The sequence below is a fragment of the Ranitomeya variabilis genome, chromosome 1 (assembly GCF_051348905.1).
Source record: "Ranitomeya variabilis isolate aRanVar5 chromosome 1, aRanVar5.hap1, whole genome shotgun sequence".
NCBI lineage: Eukaryota > Metazoa > Chordata > Amphibia > Anura > Dendrobatidae > Ranitomeya > Ranitomeya variabilis.
Window position 1 is genome coordinate 912,318,090 of NC_135232.1, and position 12,206 is coordinate 912,330,295.

General features: G+C 47.5%; 35 pseudogenes; all 35 read right to left on the reverse strand.

Annotated features, from left to right (window-relative positions):
• Positions 1-116: 116 nt before the first annotated feature.
• On the reverse strand, positions 117-290 carry LOC143794573 (U2 spliceosomal RNA; annotated as a pseudogene).
• Positions 291-467: 177 nt separating this feature from the next.
• LOC143795585 (U2 spliceosomal RNA) lies at positions 468-640 on the reverse strand (annotated as a pseudogene).
• A 176-nt stretch (positions 641-816) lies between these two features.
• On the reverse strand, positions 817-990 carry LOC143795956 (U2 spliceosomal RNA; annotated as a pseudogene).
• Positions 991-1,188: 198 nt separating this feature from the next.
• Positions 1,189-1,340, reverse strand: LOC143796901 (U2 spliceosomal RNA; annotated as a pseudogene).
• Positions 1,341-1,516: 176 nt separating this feature from the next.
• LOC143794047 (U2 spliceosomal RNA) lies at positions 1,517-1,690 on the reverse strand (annotated as a pseudogene).
• Positions 1,691-1,866: 176 nt separating this feature from the next.
• LOC143797292 (U2 spliceosomal RNA) lies at positions 1,867-2,040 on the reverse strand (annotated as a pseudogene).
• A 176-nt stretch (positions 2,041-2,216) lies between these two features.
• LOC143795282 (U2 spliceosomal RNA) lies at positions 2,217-2,390 on the reverse strand (annotated as a pseudogene).
• Positions 2,391-2,566: 176 nt separating this feature from the next.
• On the reverse strand, positions 2,567-2,740 carry LOC143795283 (U2 spliceosomal RNA; annotated as a pseudogene).
• A 176-nt stretch (positions 2,741-2,916) lies between these two features.
• On the reverse strand, positions 2,917-3,090 carry LOC143794056 (U2 spliceosomal RNA; annotated as a pseudogene).
• A 198-nt stretch (positions 3,091-3,288) lies between these two features.
• Positions 3,289-3,439, reverse strand: LOC143796803 (U2 spliceosomal RNA; annotated as a pseudogene).
• Positions 3,440-3,615: 176 nt separating this feature from the next.
• On the reverse strand, positions 3,616-3,789 carry LOC143797323 (U2 spliceosomal RNA; annotated as a pseudogene).
• A 176-nt stretch (positions 3,790-3,965) lies between these two features.
• LOC143796121 (U2 spliceosomal RNA) lies at positions 3,966-4,139 on the reverse strand (annotated as a pseudogene).
• A 176-nt stretch (positions 4,140-4,315) lies between these two features.
• On the reverse strand, positions 4,316-4,489 carry LOC143796350 (U2 spliceosomal RNA; annotated as a pseudogene).
• A 176-nt stretch (positions 4,490-4,665) lies between these two features.
• Positions 4,666-4,839, reverse strand: LOC143795284 (U2 spliceosomal RNA; annotated as a pseudogene).
• Positions 4,840-5,015: 176 nt separating this feature from the next.
• Positions 5,016-5,189, reverse strand: LOC143794109 (U2 spliceosomal RNA; annotated as a pseudogene).
• Positions 5,190-5,365: 176 nt separating this feature from the next.
• On the reverse strand, positions 5,366-5,539 carry LOC143795286 (U2 spliceosomal RNA; annotated as a pseudogene).
• A 176-nt stretch (positions 5,540-5,715) lies between these two features.
• LOC143796351 (U2 spliceosomal RNA) lies at positions 5,716-5,889 on the reverse strand (annotated as a pseudogene).
• A 176-nt stretch (positions 5,890-6,065) lies between these two features.
• LOC143797228 (U2 spliceosomal RNA) lies at positions 6,066-6,239 on the reverse strand (annotated as a pseudogene).
• A 176-nt stretch (positions 6,240-6,415) lies between these two features.
• Positions 6,416-6,589, reverse strand: LOC143796827 (U2 spliceosomal RNA; annotated as a pseudogene).
• A 176-nt stretch (positions 6,590-6,765) lies between these two features.
• On the reverse strand, positions 6,766-6,939 carry LOC143795752 (U2 spliceosomal RNA; annotated as a pseudogene).
• A 176-nt stretch (positions 6,940-7,115) lies between these two features.
• LOC143797294 (U2 spliceosomal RNA) lies at positions 7,116-7,289 on the reverse strand (annotated as a pseudogene).
• Positions 7,290-7,465: 176 nt separating this feature from the next.
• Positions 7,466-7,639, reverse strand: LOC143795287 (U2 spliceosomal RNA; annotated as a pseudogene).
• Positions 7,640-7,815: 176 nt separating this feature from the next.
• LOC143796352 (U2 spliceosomal RNA) lies at positions 7,816-7,989 on the reverse strand (annotated as a pseudogene).
• A 176-nt stretch (positions 7,990-8,165) lies between these two features.
• On the reverse strand, positions 8,166-8,339 carry LOC143795288 (U2 spliceosomal RNA; annotated as a pseudogene).
• A 176-nt stretch (positions 8,340-8,515) lies between these two features.
• LOC143795289 (U2 spliceosomal RNA) lies at positions 8,516-8,689 on the reverse strand (annotated as a pseudogene).
• A 176-nt stretch (positions 8,690-8,865) lies between these two features.
• LOC143796553 (U2 spliceosomal RNA) lies at positions 8,866-9,039 on the reverse strand (annotated as a pseudogene).
• A 176-nt stretch (positions 9,040-9,215) lies between these two features.
• LOC143794110 (U2 spliceosomal RNA) lies at positions 9,216-9,389 on the reverse strand (annotated as a pseudogene).
• Positions 9,390-9,565: 176 nt separating this feature from the next.
• Positions 9,566-9,739, reverse strand: LOC143795290 (U2 spliceosomal RNA; annotated as a pseudogene).
• A 176-nt stretch (positions 9,740-9,915) lies between these two features.
• On the reverse strand, positions 9,916-10,089 carry LOC143796353 (U2 spliceosomal RNA; annotated as a pseudogene).
• Positions 10,090-10,265: 176 nt separating this feature from the next.
• On the reverse strand, positions 10,266-10,439 carry LOC143797229 (U2 spliceosomal RNA; annotated as a pseudogene).
• Positions 10,440-10,615: 176 nt separating this feature from the next.
• Positions 10,616-10,789, reverse strand: LOC143796828 (U2 spliceosomal RNA; annotated as a pseudogene).
• A 176-nt stretch (positions 10,790-10,965) lies between these two features.
• On the reverse strand, positions 10,966-11,139 carry LOC143796354 (U2 spliceosomal RNA; annotated as a pseudogene).
• Positions 11,140-11,315: 176 nt separating this feature from the next.
• On the reverse strand, positions 11,316-11,489 carry LOC143796355 (U2 spliceosomal RNA; annotated as a pseudogene).
• Positions 11,490-11,665: 176 nt separating this feature from the next.
• Positions 11,666-11,839, reverse strand: LOC143797089 (U2 spliceosomal RNA; annotated as a pseudogene).
• Positions 11,840-12,015: 176 nt separating this feature from the next.
• LOC143795291 (U2 spliceosomal RNA) lies at positions 12,016-12,189 on the reverse strand (annotated as a pseudogene).
• Positions 12,190-12,206: the final 17 nt, after the last annotated feature.

Here is a 12,206-nt window from a genome sequence, read left to right on the forward strand (position 1 = left end):
GAAGTAGCAAAAGATTGCCGCAGGGAAGACATTTCCAGAAACTCTGGATGATCTGTCGATGACAGTTCTGCGGTGTGCATGTGTTCAAGCTGTGCGCAACGCATTTTGAATCTGCATAACCACACCCTCCATCCCCGTGAAGGTTCCGTGTGACAAAGCAAGCTCCATTTCCATCTCCCTGTTCCAAAAATCCATTTAATATATGGTCCCCAAATAGGGGACGTATCAGATATTAAACTAATAAGAACAGACACTACGCTTGATCTTGAGCCATTTGGCCGAGAAGAGATGATCAGAAATGGTTTGCCACTTGGGCCGCACCAAGGCCTACAACTGACACCCACTGTGGAGACGTAGCAAAAGATTGCCGCAGGGAAGACATTTCCAGAAACTCTGGATGCTCTGTCGATGACAGTTCTGCGGTGTACATGTGTTCAAGCTGTGCGCAACGCGTTTTGAATCTGCATAACCACACCCTTCATCCCCGTGAAGGTTCCGTGCAACAAAGCAAGCTCCATTTCCAGCTCCCTGTTCCAAAAATGCATTTAAAATATGGTCCCCAAATAGGGGACGTATCAGATATTAAACTAATAAGAACAGACACTACGCTTGATCTTGAGCCATTTGGCCGAGAAGAGATGATCAGAAATGGTTTGCCACTTGGGCCGCACCAAGGCCTACAACCGACATCCACTGTGGAGACGTAGCAAAAGATTGCCGCAGGGAAGACATTTCCAGAAACTCTGGATGCTCTGTCGATGACAGTTCTGCGGTGTGCATGTGTTCAAGCTGTGCGCAACGCGTTTTGAATCTGCATAACCACACCCTCCATCCCCGTGAAGGTTCCGTGTGACAAAGCAAGCTCCATTTCCAGCTCCCAGTTCCAAAAATCCATTTAATGTATGGTCCCCAAATAGGGGACGTATCAGATATTAAACTAATAAGAACAGACACTACGCTTGATCTTGAGCCATTTGGCCGAGAAGAGATGATCAGAAATGGTTTGCCACTTGGGCCGCACCAAGGCCTACAACCGACACCCACTGTGGAGACGTAGCAAAAGATTGCCGCAGGAAAGACATTTCCAGAAACTCTGGATGCTCTATCGATAACAGTTCTGCGGTGTGCATGTGTTCAAGCTGTGCACAATGCGTTTTGAATCTGCATAACCACACCCTCCATCCCCGTTAAGGTTCCGTGTGACAAAGCAAGCTCCATTTCCAGCTCCCTGTTCCAAAAATACATTTAATATATGGTCCCCAAATAGGGGACGTATCAGATATTAAACTAATAAGAACAGACACTACGCTTCATCTTGAGCCATTTGGCCGAGAAGAGATGATCAAAAATGGTTTGCCACTTGGGCCGCACCAAGGCCTACAACCGACACCCACTGTGGAGACGTAGCAAAAGATTGCCGCAGGGAAGACATTTCCAGAAACTCTGGATGCTCTGTCGACGACAGTTCTGCGGTGTGCATGAGTTCAAGCTGTGCGCAACGCGTTTTGAATCTGCATAACCACACCCTCCATCCCCGTGAAGGTTCCGTGCGACAAAGCAAGCTCCATTTCCAGCTCCCTGTTCCAAAAATCCATTTAATATATGGTCCCCAAATAGGGGACATATCAGATATTAAACTAATAAGAACAGACACTACGCTTGATCTTGAGCCAATTGGCCGAGAAGAGATGATCAGAAATGGATTGCCACTTGGGCCGCACCAAGGCCTACAACCGACACCCACTGTGGAGACATAGCAAAAGATTGCCGCATGGAAGACATTTCCAGAAACTCTGGATGCTCTGTCGATGACTGTTCTGTGGTGTGCATGTGTTCAAGCTGTGCGCAACGCGTTTTGAATCTGCATAACCACACCCTCCATCCCCGTGAAGGTTCCGTGTGACAAAGCAAGCTCCATTTCCAGCTCCCTGTTCCAAAAATCCATTTAATATATGGTCCCCAAATAGGGGATGTATCAGATATTAAACTAATAAGAACAGACACTACGCTTGATCTTGAGCCATTTGGCCGATAAGAGATGATCAGAAATGGTTTGCCACTTGGGCCGCACAAAGGCCTACAACCGACACCCACTGTGGAGATGTAGCAAAAGATTGCCGCAGGGAAGACTTTTCCAGAAACTCTGGATGCTCTATCGGTGACAGTTCTGCGGTGTGCATGTGTTCAAGCTGTGCGCGACGCGTTTTGAATCTGCATAACCACACCCTCCATCCCCGTGAAGGTTCCGTGTGACAAAGCAAGCTCCATTTCCAGCTCCCTGTTCCAAAAATCCATTTAATATATGGTCCCCAAATAGGGGACGTATCAGATATTAAACTAATAAGAACAGACACTACGCTTGATCTTGAGCCATTTGGCCGAGAAGAGATGATCAGAAATGGTTTGCCACTTGGGCCGCACCAAGGCCTACAACCGACACCCACTGTGGAGAAGTAGCAAAAGATTGCCGCAGGGAAGACATTTCCAGAAACTCTGGATGATCTGTCGATGACAGTTCTGCGGTGTGCATGTGTTCAAGCTGTGCGCAACGCGTTTTGAATCTGCATAACCACACCCTCCATCCCCGTGAAGGTTCCGTGTGACAAAGCAAGCTCCATTTCCAGCTCCCTGTTCCAAAAATCCATTTAATATATGGTCCCCAAATAGGGGACGTATCAGATATTAAACTAATAAGAACAGACACTACGCTTGATCTTGAGCCATTTGGCCGAGAAGAGATGATCAGAAATGGTTTGCAACTTGGGCCGCACCAAGGCCTACAACCGACACCCACTGTGGAGACGTAACAAAAGATTGCCGCATGGAAGACATTTCCAGAAACTCTGGATGCTCTGTCGATGACAGTTCTGCGGTGTGCATGAGTTCAAGCTGTGCGCAACGCGTTTTGAATCTGCATAACCACACCCTCCATCCCCGTGAAGGTTCCGTGCGACAAAGCAAGCTCCATTTCCAGCTCCCTGTTCCAAAAATCCATTTAATATATGGTCCCCAAATAGGGGACGTATCAGATATTAAACTAATAAGAACAGACACTACGCTTGATCTTGAGCCAATTGGCCGAGAAGAGATGATCAGAAATGGTTTGCCACTTGGGCCGCACCAAGGCCTACAACCGACACCCACTGTGGAGACATAGCAAAAGATTGCCGCATGGAAGACATTTCCAGAAACTCTGGATGCTCTGTCGATGACTGTTCTGTGGTGTGCATGTGTTCAAGCTGTGCGCAACGCGTTTTGAATCTGCATAACCACACCCTCCATCCCCGTGAAGGTTCCGTGTGACAAAGCAAGCTCCATTTCCAGCTCCCTGTTCCAAAATCCATTTAATATATGGTCCCCAAATAGGGGACGTATCAGATATTAAACTAATAAGAACAGACACTACGCTTGATCTTGAGCCATTTGGCCGAGAAGAGATGATCAGAAATGGTTTGCCACTTGGGCCGCACCAAGGCCTACAACCGACACCCACTGTGGAGATGTAGCAAAAGATTGCCGCAGGGAAGACATTTCCAGAAACTCTGAATGCTCTGTCGATGACAGTTCTGCGGTGTGCATGTGTTCAAGCTGTGCGCAACGCGTTTTGAATCTGCATAACCACACCCTCCATCCCCGTGAAGGTTCCGTGTGACAAAGCAAGCTCCATTTCCAGCTCCCTGTTCCAAAAATCCATTTCATATATGGTCCCCAAATAGGGGACGTATCAGATACTAAACTAATAAGAACAGACACTACGCTTGATCTTGAGCTATGTGGCCAAGAAGAGATGATCAGAAATGGTTTGCCACTTAGGCCGCACCAAGGCCTACAACCGACACCCACTGTGGAGACGTAGCAAAAGATTGCCGCAGGGAAGACATTTCCAGAAACTCTGGATGATCTGTCGATGACAGTTCTGCGGTGTGCATGTGTTCAAGCTGTGCGCAACGCGTTTTGAATCTGCATAACCACACCCTCCATCCCCGTGAAGGTTCCGTGTGACAAAGCAAGCTCCATTTCCATCTCCCTGTTCCAAAAATCCATTTAATATATGGTCCCCAAATAGGGGATGTATCAGATATTAAACTAATAAGAACAGACACTACGCTTGATCTTGAGCCATTTGGCCGAGAAGAGATGATCAGAAATGGTTTGCCACTTGGGCCGCACCAAGGTCTACAACCGACACCCACTGTGGAGACGTAGCAAAAGATTGCCGCAGGGAAGACATTTCCAGAAACTCTGGATGATCTGTCGATGACAGTTCTGCGGTGTGCATGTGTTCAAGCTGTGCGCAACGCGTTTTGAATCTGCATAACCACACCCTCCATCCCCGTGAAGGTTCCGTGTGACAAAGCAAGCTCCATTTCCAGCTCCCTGTTCCAAAAATCCATTTAATATATGGTCCCCAAATAGGGGATGTATCAGATATTAAACTAATAAGAACAGACACTACGCTTGATCTTGAGCCATTTGGCCGAGAAGAGATGATCAGAAATGGTTTGCCACTTGGGCCGCACCAAGGCCTACAACCGACACCCACTGTGGAGACGTAGCAAAAGATTGCCGCAGGGAAGATATTTCCAGAAACTCTGGATGATCTGTCGATGACAGTTCTGCGGTGTGCATGTGTTCAAGCTGTGCGCAACGCGTTTTGAATCTGCATAACCACACCCTCCATCCCCGTGAAGGTTCCGTGTGACAAAGCAAGCTCCATTTCCAGCTCCCTGTTCCAAAAATCCATTTAATATATGGTCCCCAAATAGGGGACGTATCAGATATTAAACTAATAAGAACAGACACTACGCTTGATCTTGAGCCATTTGGCCGAGAAGAGATGATCAGAAATGGATTGCCACTTGGGCCGCACCAAGGCCTACAACCGACACCCACTGTGGAGACGTAGCAAAAGATTGCCGCATGGAAGACATTTCCAGAAACTCTGGATGCTCTGTCGATGACAGTTCTGCGGTGTGCATGAGTTCAAGCTGTGCGCAACGCGTTTTGAATCTACATAACCACACCCTCCATCCCCGTGAAGGTTCCGTGCGACAAAGCAAGCTCCATTTCCAGCTCCCTGTTCCAAAAATCCATTTAATATATGGTCCCCAAATAGGGGACGTATCAGATATTAAACTAATAAGAACAGACACTACGCTTGATCTTGAGCCAATTGGCCGAGAAGAGATGATCAGAAATGGTTTGCCACTTGGGCCGCACCAAGGCCTACAACCGACACCCACTGTGGAGACATAGCAAAAGATTGCCGCATGGAAGACATTTCCAGAAACTCTGGATGCTCTGTCGATGACTGTTCTGTGGTGTGCATGTGTTCAAGCTGTGCGCAACGCGTTTTGAATCTGCATAACCACACCCTCCATCCCCGTGAAGGTTCCGTGTGACAAAGCAAGCTCCATTTCCAGCTCCCTGTTCCAAAAATCCATTTAATATATGGTCCCCAAATAGGGGACGTATCAGATATTAAACTAATAAGAACAGACACTACGCTTGATCTTGAGCCATTTGGCCGAGAAGAGATGATCAGAAATGGTTTGCCACTTGGGCCGCACCAAGGCCTACAACCGACACCCACTGTGGAGACGTAGCAAAAGATTGCCGCAGGGAAGATATTTCCAGAAACTCTGGATGATCTGTCGATGACAGTTCTGCGGTGTGCATGTGTTCAAGCTGTGCGCAACGCGTTTTGAATCTGCATAACCACACCCTCCATCCCCGTGAAGGTTCCGTGTGACAAAGCAAGCTCCATTTCCAGCTCCCTGTTCCAAAAATCCATTTAATATATGGTCCCCAAATAGGGGATGTATCAGATATTAAACTAATAAGAACAGACACTACGCTTGATCTTGAGCCATTTGGCCGAGAAGAGATGATCAGAAATGGTTTTCCACTTGGGCTGCACCAAGGCCTACAACCGACACCCACTGTGGAGATGTAGCAAAAGATTGCCGCAGGGAAGACATTTCCAGAAACTCTGGATGATCTGTCGATGACAGTTCTGCGGTGTGCATGTGTTCAAGCTGTGCGCAACGCGTTTTGAATCTGCATAACCACACCCTCCATCCCCGTGAAGGTTCCGTGTGACAAAGCAAGCTCCATTTCCAGCTCCCTGTTCCAAAAATCCATTTAATATATGGTCCCCAAATAGGGGATGTATCAGATATTAAACTAATCAGAACAGACACTACGCTTGATCTTGAGCCATTTGGCCGAGAAGAGATGATCAGAAATGGTTTGCCACTTGGGCCGCACCAAGGCCTACAACCGACACCCACTGTGGAGATGTAGCAAAAGATTGCCGCAGGGAAGACATTTCCAGAAACTCTGGATGCTCTGTCGATGACAGTTCTGCGGTGTGCATGTGTTCAAGCTGTGCGCAACGCGTTTTGAATCTGCATAACCACACCCTCCATCCCCGTGAAGGTTCCGTGTGACAAAGCAAGCTCCATTTCCAGCTCCCTGTTCCAAAAATCCATTTAATATATGGTCCCCAAATAGGGGACGTATCAGATATTAAACTAATAAGAACAGACACTACGCTTGATCTTGAGCTATGTGGCCAAGAAGAGATGATCAGAAATGGTTTGCCACTTGGGCCGCACCAAGGCCTACAACCGACACCCACTGTGGAGATGTAGCAAAAGATTGCCGCAGGGAAGACATTTCCAGAAACTCTGGATGATCTGTAGATGACAGTTCTGCGGTGTGCATGTGTTCAAGCTGTGCGCAACGCGTTTTGAATCTGCATAACCACACCCTCCATCCCCGTGAAGGTTCCGTGTGACAAAGCAAGCTCCATTTCCAGCTCCCTGTTCCAAAAATCCATTTAATATATGGTCCCCAAATAGGGGATGTATCAGATATTAAACTAATAAGAACAGACACTACGCTTGATCTTGAGCCAATTGGCCGAGAAGAGATGATCAGAAATGGATTGCCACTTGGGCCGCACCAAGGCCTACAACCGACACCCACTGTGGAGACATAGCAAAAGATTGCCGCATGGAAGACATTTCCAGAAACTCTGGATGCTCTGTCGATGACTGTTCTGTGGTGTGCATGTGTTCAAGCTGTGCGCAACGCGTTTTGAATCTGCATAACCACACCCTCCATCCCCGTGAAGGTTCCGTGTGACAAAGCAAGCTCCATTTCCAGCTCCCTGTTCCAAAAATCCATTTAATATATGGTCCCCAAATAGGGGATGTATCAGATATTAAACTAATAAGAACAGACACTACGCTTGATCTTGAGCCATTTGGCCGATAAGAGATGATCAGAAATGGTTTGCCACTTGGGCCGCACAAAGGCCTACAACCGACACCCACTGTGGAGATGTAGCAAAAGATTGCCGCAGGGAAGACTTTTCCAGAAACTCTGGATGCTCTATCGGTGACAGTTCTGCGGTGTGCATGTGTTCAAGCTGTGCGCGACGCGTTTTGAATCTGCATAACCACACCCTCCATCCCCGTGAAGGTTCCGTGTGACAAAGCAAGCTCCATTTCCAGCTCCCTGTTCCAAAAATCCATTTAATATATGGTCCCCAAATAGGGGACGTATCAGATATTAAACTAATAAGAACAGACACTACGCTTGATCTTGAGCCATTTGGCCGAGAAGAGATGATCAGAAATGGTTTGCCACTTGGGCCGCACCAAGGCCTACAACCGACACCCACTGTGGAGAAGTAGCAAAAGATTGCCGCAGGGAAGACATTTCCAGAAACTCTGGATGATCTGTCGATGACAGTTCTGCGGTGTGCATGTGTTCAAGCTGTGCGCAACGCGTTTTGAATCTGCATAACCACACCCTCCATCCCCGTGAAGGTTCCGTGTGACAAAGCAAGCTCCATTTCCAGCTCCCTGTTCCAAAAATCCATTTAATATATGGTCCCCAAATAGGGGATGTATCAGATATTAAACTAATAAGAACAGACACTACGCTTGATCTTGAGCCATTTGGCCGAGAAGAGATGATCAGAAATGGTTTGCCACTTGGGCCGCACCAAGGCCTACAACCGACACCCACTGTGGAGACGTAGCAAAAGATTGCCGAAGGGAAGATATTTCCAGAAACTCTGGATGATCTGTCGATGACAGTTCTGCGGTGTGCATGTGTTCAAGCTGTGCGCAACGCGTTTTGAATCTGCATAACCACACCCTCCATCCCCGTGAAGGTTCCGTGTGACAAAGCAAGCTCCATTTCCAGCTCCCTGTTCCAAAAATCCATTTAATATATGGTCCCCAAATAGGGGACGTATCAGATATTAAACTAATAAGAACAGACACTACGCTTGATCTTGAGCCATTTGGCCGAGAAGAGATGATCAGAAATGGATTGCCACTTGGGCCGCACCAAGGCCTACAACCGACACCCACTGTGGAGACGTAACAAAAGATTGCCGCATGGAAGACATTTCCAGAAACTCTGGATGCTCTATCGGTGACAGTTCTGCGGTGTGCATGTGTTCAAGCTGTGCGTGACGCGTTTTGAATCTGCATAACCACACCCTCCATCCCCGTGAAGGTTCCGTGTGACAAAGCAAGCTCCATTTCCAGCTCCCTGTTCCAAAAATCCATTTAATATATGGTCCCCAAATAGGGGACGTATCAGATATTAAACTAATAAGAACAGACACTACGCTTGATCTTGAGCCATTTGGCCGAGAAGAGATGATCAGAAATGGTTTGCCACTTGGGCCGCACCAAGGCCTACAACCGACACCCACTGTGGAGAAGTAGCAAAAGATTGCCGCAGGGAAGACATTTCCAGAAACTCTGGATGATCTGTCGATGACAGTTCTGCGGTGTGCATGTGTTCAAGCTGTGCGCAACGCGTTTTGAATCTGCATAACCACACCCTCCATCCCCGTGAAGGTTCCGTGTGACAAAGCAAGCTCCATTTCCAGCTCCCTGTTCCAAAAATCCATTTAATATATGGTCCCCAAATAGGGGACGTATCAGATATTAAACTAATAAGAACAGACAATACGCTTGATCTTGAGCCATTTGGCCGAGAAGAGATGATCAGAAATGGTTTGCAACTTGGGCCGCACCAAGGCCTACAACCGACACCCACTGTGGAGACGTAACAAAAGATTGCCGCATGGAAGACATTTCCAGAAACTCTGGATGCTCTGTCGATGACAGTTCTGCGGTGTGCATGAGTTCAAGCTGTGCGCAACGCGTTTTGAATCTACATAACCACACCCTCCATCCCCGTGAAGGTTCCGTGCGACAAAGCAAGCTCCATTTCCAGCTCCCTGTTCCAAAAATCCATTTAATATATGGTCCCCAAATAGGGGACGTATCAGATATTAAACTAATAAGAACAGACACTACGCTTGATCTTGAGCCAATTGGCCGAGAAGAGATGATCAGAAATGGTTTGCCACTTGGGCCGCACCAAGGCCTACAACCGACACCCACTGTGGAGACATAGCAAAAGATTGCCGCATGGAAGACATTTCCAGAAACTCTGGATGCTCTGTCGATGACTGTTCTGTGGTGTGCATGTGTTCAAGCTGTGCGCAACGCGTTTTGAATCTGCATAACCACACCCTCCATCCCCGTGAAGGTTCCGTGTGACAAAGCAAGCTCCATTTCCAGCTCCCTGTTCCAAAAATCCATTTAATATATGGTCCCCAAATAGGGGACGTATCAGATATTAAACTAATAAGAACAGACACTACGCTTGATCTTGAGCCATTTGGCCGAGAAGAGATGATCAGAAATGGTTTGCCACTTGGGCCGCACCAAGGCCTACAACCGACACCCACTGTGGAGACGTAGCAAAAGATTGCCGCAGGGAAGATATTTCCAGAAACTCTGGATGATCTGTCGATGACAGTTCTGCGGTGTGCATGTGTTCAAGCTGTGCGCAACGCGTTTTGAATCTGCATAACCACACCCTCCATCCCCGTGAAGGTTCCGTGTGACAAAGCAAGCTCCATTTCCAGCTCCCTGTTCCAAAAATCCATTTAATATATGGTCCCCAAATAGGGGATGTATCAGATATTAAACTAATAAGAACAGACACTACGCTTGATCTTGAGCCATTTGGCCGAGAAGAGATGATCAGAAATGGTTTTCCACTTGGGCTGCACCAAGGCCTACAACCGACACCCACTGTGGAGATGTAGCAAAAGATTGCCGCAGGGAAGACATTTCCAGAAACTCTGGATGATCTGTCGATGACAGTTCTGCGGTGTGCATGTGTTGAAGCTGTGCGCAACGCGTTTTGAATCTGCATAACCACACCCTCCATCCCCGTGAAGGTTCCGTGTGACAAAGCAAGCTCCATTTCCAGCTCCCTGTTCCAAAAATCCATTTAATATATGGTCCCCAAATAGGGGATGTATCAGATATTAAACTAATCAGAACAGACACTACGCTTGATCTTGAGCCATTTGGCCGAGAAGAGATGATCAGAAATGGTTTGCCACTTGGGCCGCACCAAGGCCTACAACCGACACCCACTGTGGAGATGTAGCAAAAGATTGCCGCAGGGAAGACATTTCCAGAAACTCTGGATGCTCTGTCGATGACAGTTCTGCGGTGTGCATGTGTTCAAGCTGTGCGCAACGCGTTTTGAATCTGCATAACCACACCCTCCATCCCCGTGAAGGTTCCGTGTGACAAAGCAAGCTCCATTTCCAGCTCCCTGTTCCAAAAATCCATTTAATATATGGTCCCCAAATAGGGGACGTATCAGATATTAAACTAATAAGAACAGACACTACGCTTGATCTTGAGCTATGTGGCCAAGAAGAGATGATCAGAAATGGTTTGCCACTTGGGCCGCACCAAGGCCTACAACCGACACCCACTGTGGAGACGTAGCAAAAGATTGCCGCAGGGAAGACATTTCCAGAAACTCTGGATGCTCTATCGATGACAGTTCTGCGGTGTGCATGTGTTCAAGCTGTGCGCAACGCGTTTTGAATCTGCATAACCACACCCTCCATCCCCGTGAAGGTTCCGTGTGACAAAGCAAGCTCCATTTCCAGCTCCCTGTTCCAAAAATCCATTTAATATATGGTCCCCAAATAGGGGATGTATCAGATATTAAACTAATAAGAACAGACACTACGCTTGATCTTGAGCCATTTGGCCGAGAAGAGATGATCAGAAATGGTTTGCCACTTGGGCCGCACCAAGGCCTACAACCGACACCCACTGTGGAGACGTAGCAAAAGATTGCCGCAGGGAAGATATTTCCAGAAACTCTGGATGATCTGTCGATGACAGTTCTGCGGTGTGCATGTGTTCAAGCTGTGCGCAACGCGTTTTGAATCTGCATAACCACACCCTCCATCCCCGTGAAGGTTCCGTGTGACAAAGCAAGCTCCATTTCCAGCTCCCTGTTCCAAAAATCCATTTAATATATGGTCCCCAAATAGGGGATGTATCAGATATTAAACTAATAAGAACAGACACTACGCTTGATCTTGAGCCATTTGGCCGAGAAGAGATGATCAGAAATGGTTTGCCACTTGGGCCGCACCAAGGCCTACAACCGACACCCACTGTGGAGATGTAGCAAAAGATTGCCGCAGGGAAGACATTTCCAGAAACTCTGGATGATCTGTCGATGACAGTTCTGCGGTGTGCATGTGTTCAAGCTGTGCGCAACGCGTTTTGAATCTGCATAACCACACCCTCCATCCCCGTGAAGGTTCCGTGTGACAAAGCAAGCTCCATTTCCAGCTCCCTGTTCCAAAAATCCATTTAATATATGGTCCCCAAATAGGGGACGTATCAGATATTAAACTAATAAGAACAGACACTACGCTTGATCTTGAGCCATTTGGCCGATAAGAGATGATCAGAAATGGTTTGCCACTTGGGCCGCACCAAGGCCTACAATCGACACCCACTGTGGAGATGTAGCAAAAGATTGCCGCAGGGAAGACTTTTCCAGAAACTCTGGATGCTCTATCGGTGACAGTTCTGCGGTGTGCATGTGTTCAAGCTGTGCGCAACGCGTTTTGAATCTGCATAACCACACCCTCCATCCCCGTGAAGGTTCCGTGTGACAAAGCAAGCTCCATTTCCAGCTCCCTGTTCCAAAAATCCATTTAATATATGGTCCCCAAATAGGGGACGTATCAGATATTAAACTAATAAGAACAGACACTACGCTTGATCTTGAGCCATTTGGCCGAGAAGAGATGATCAGAAATGGTTTGC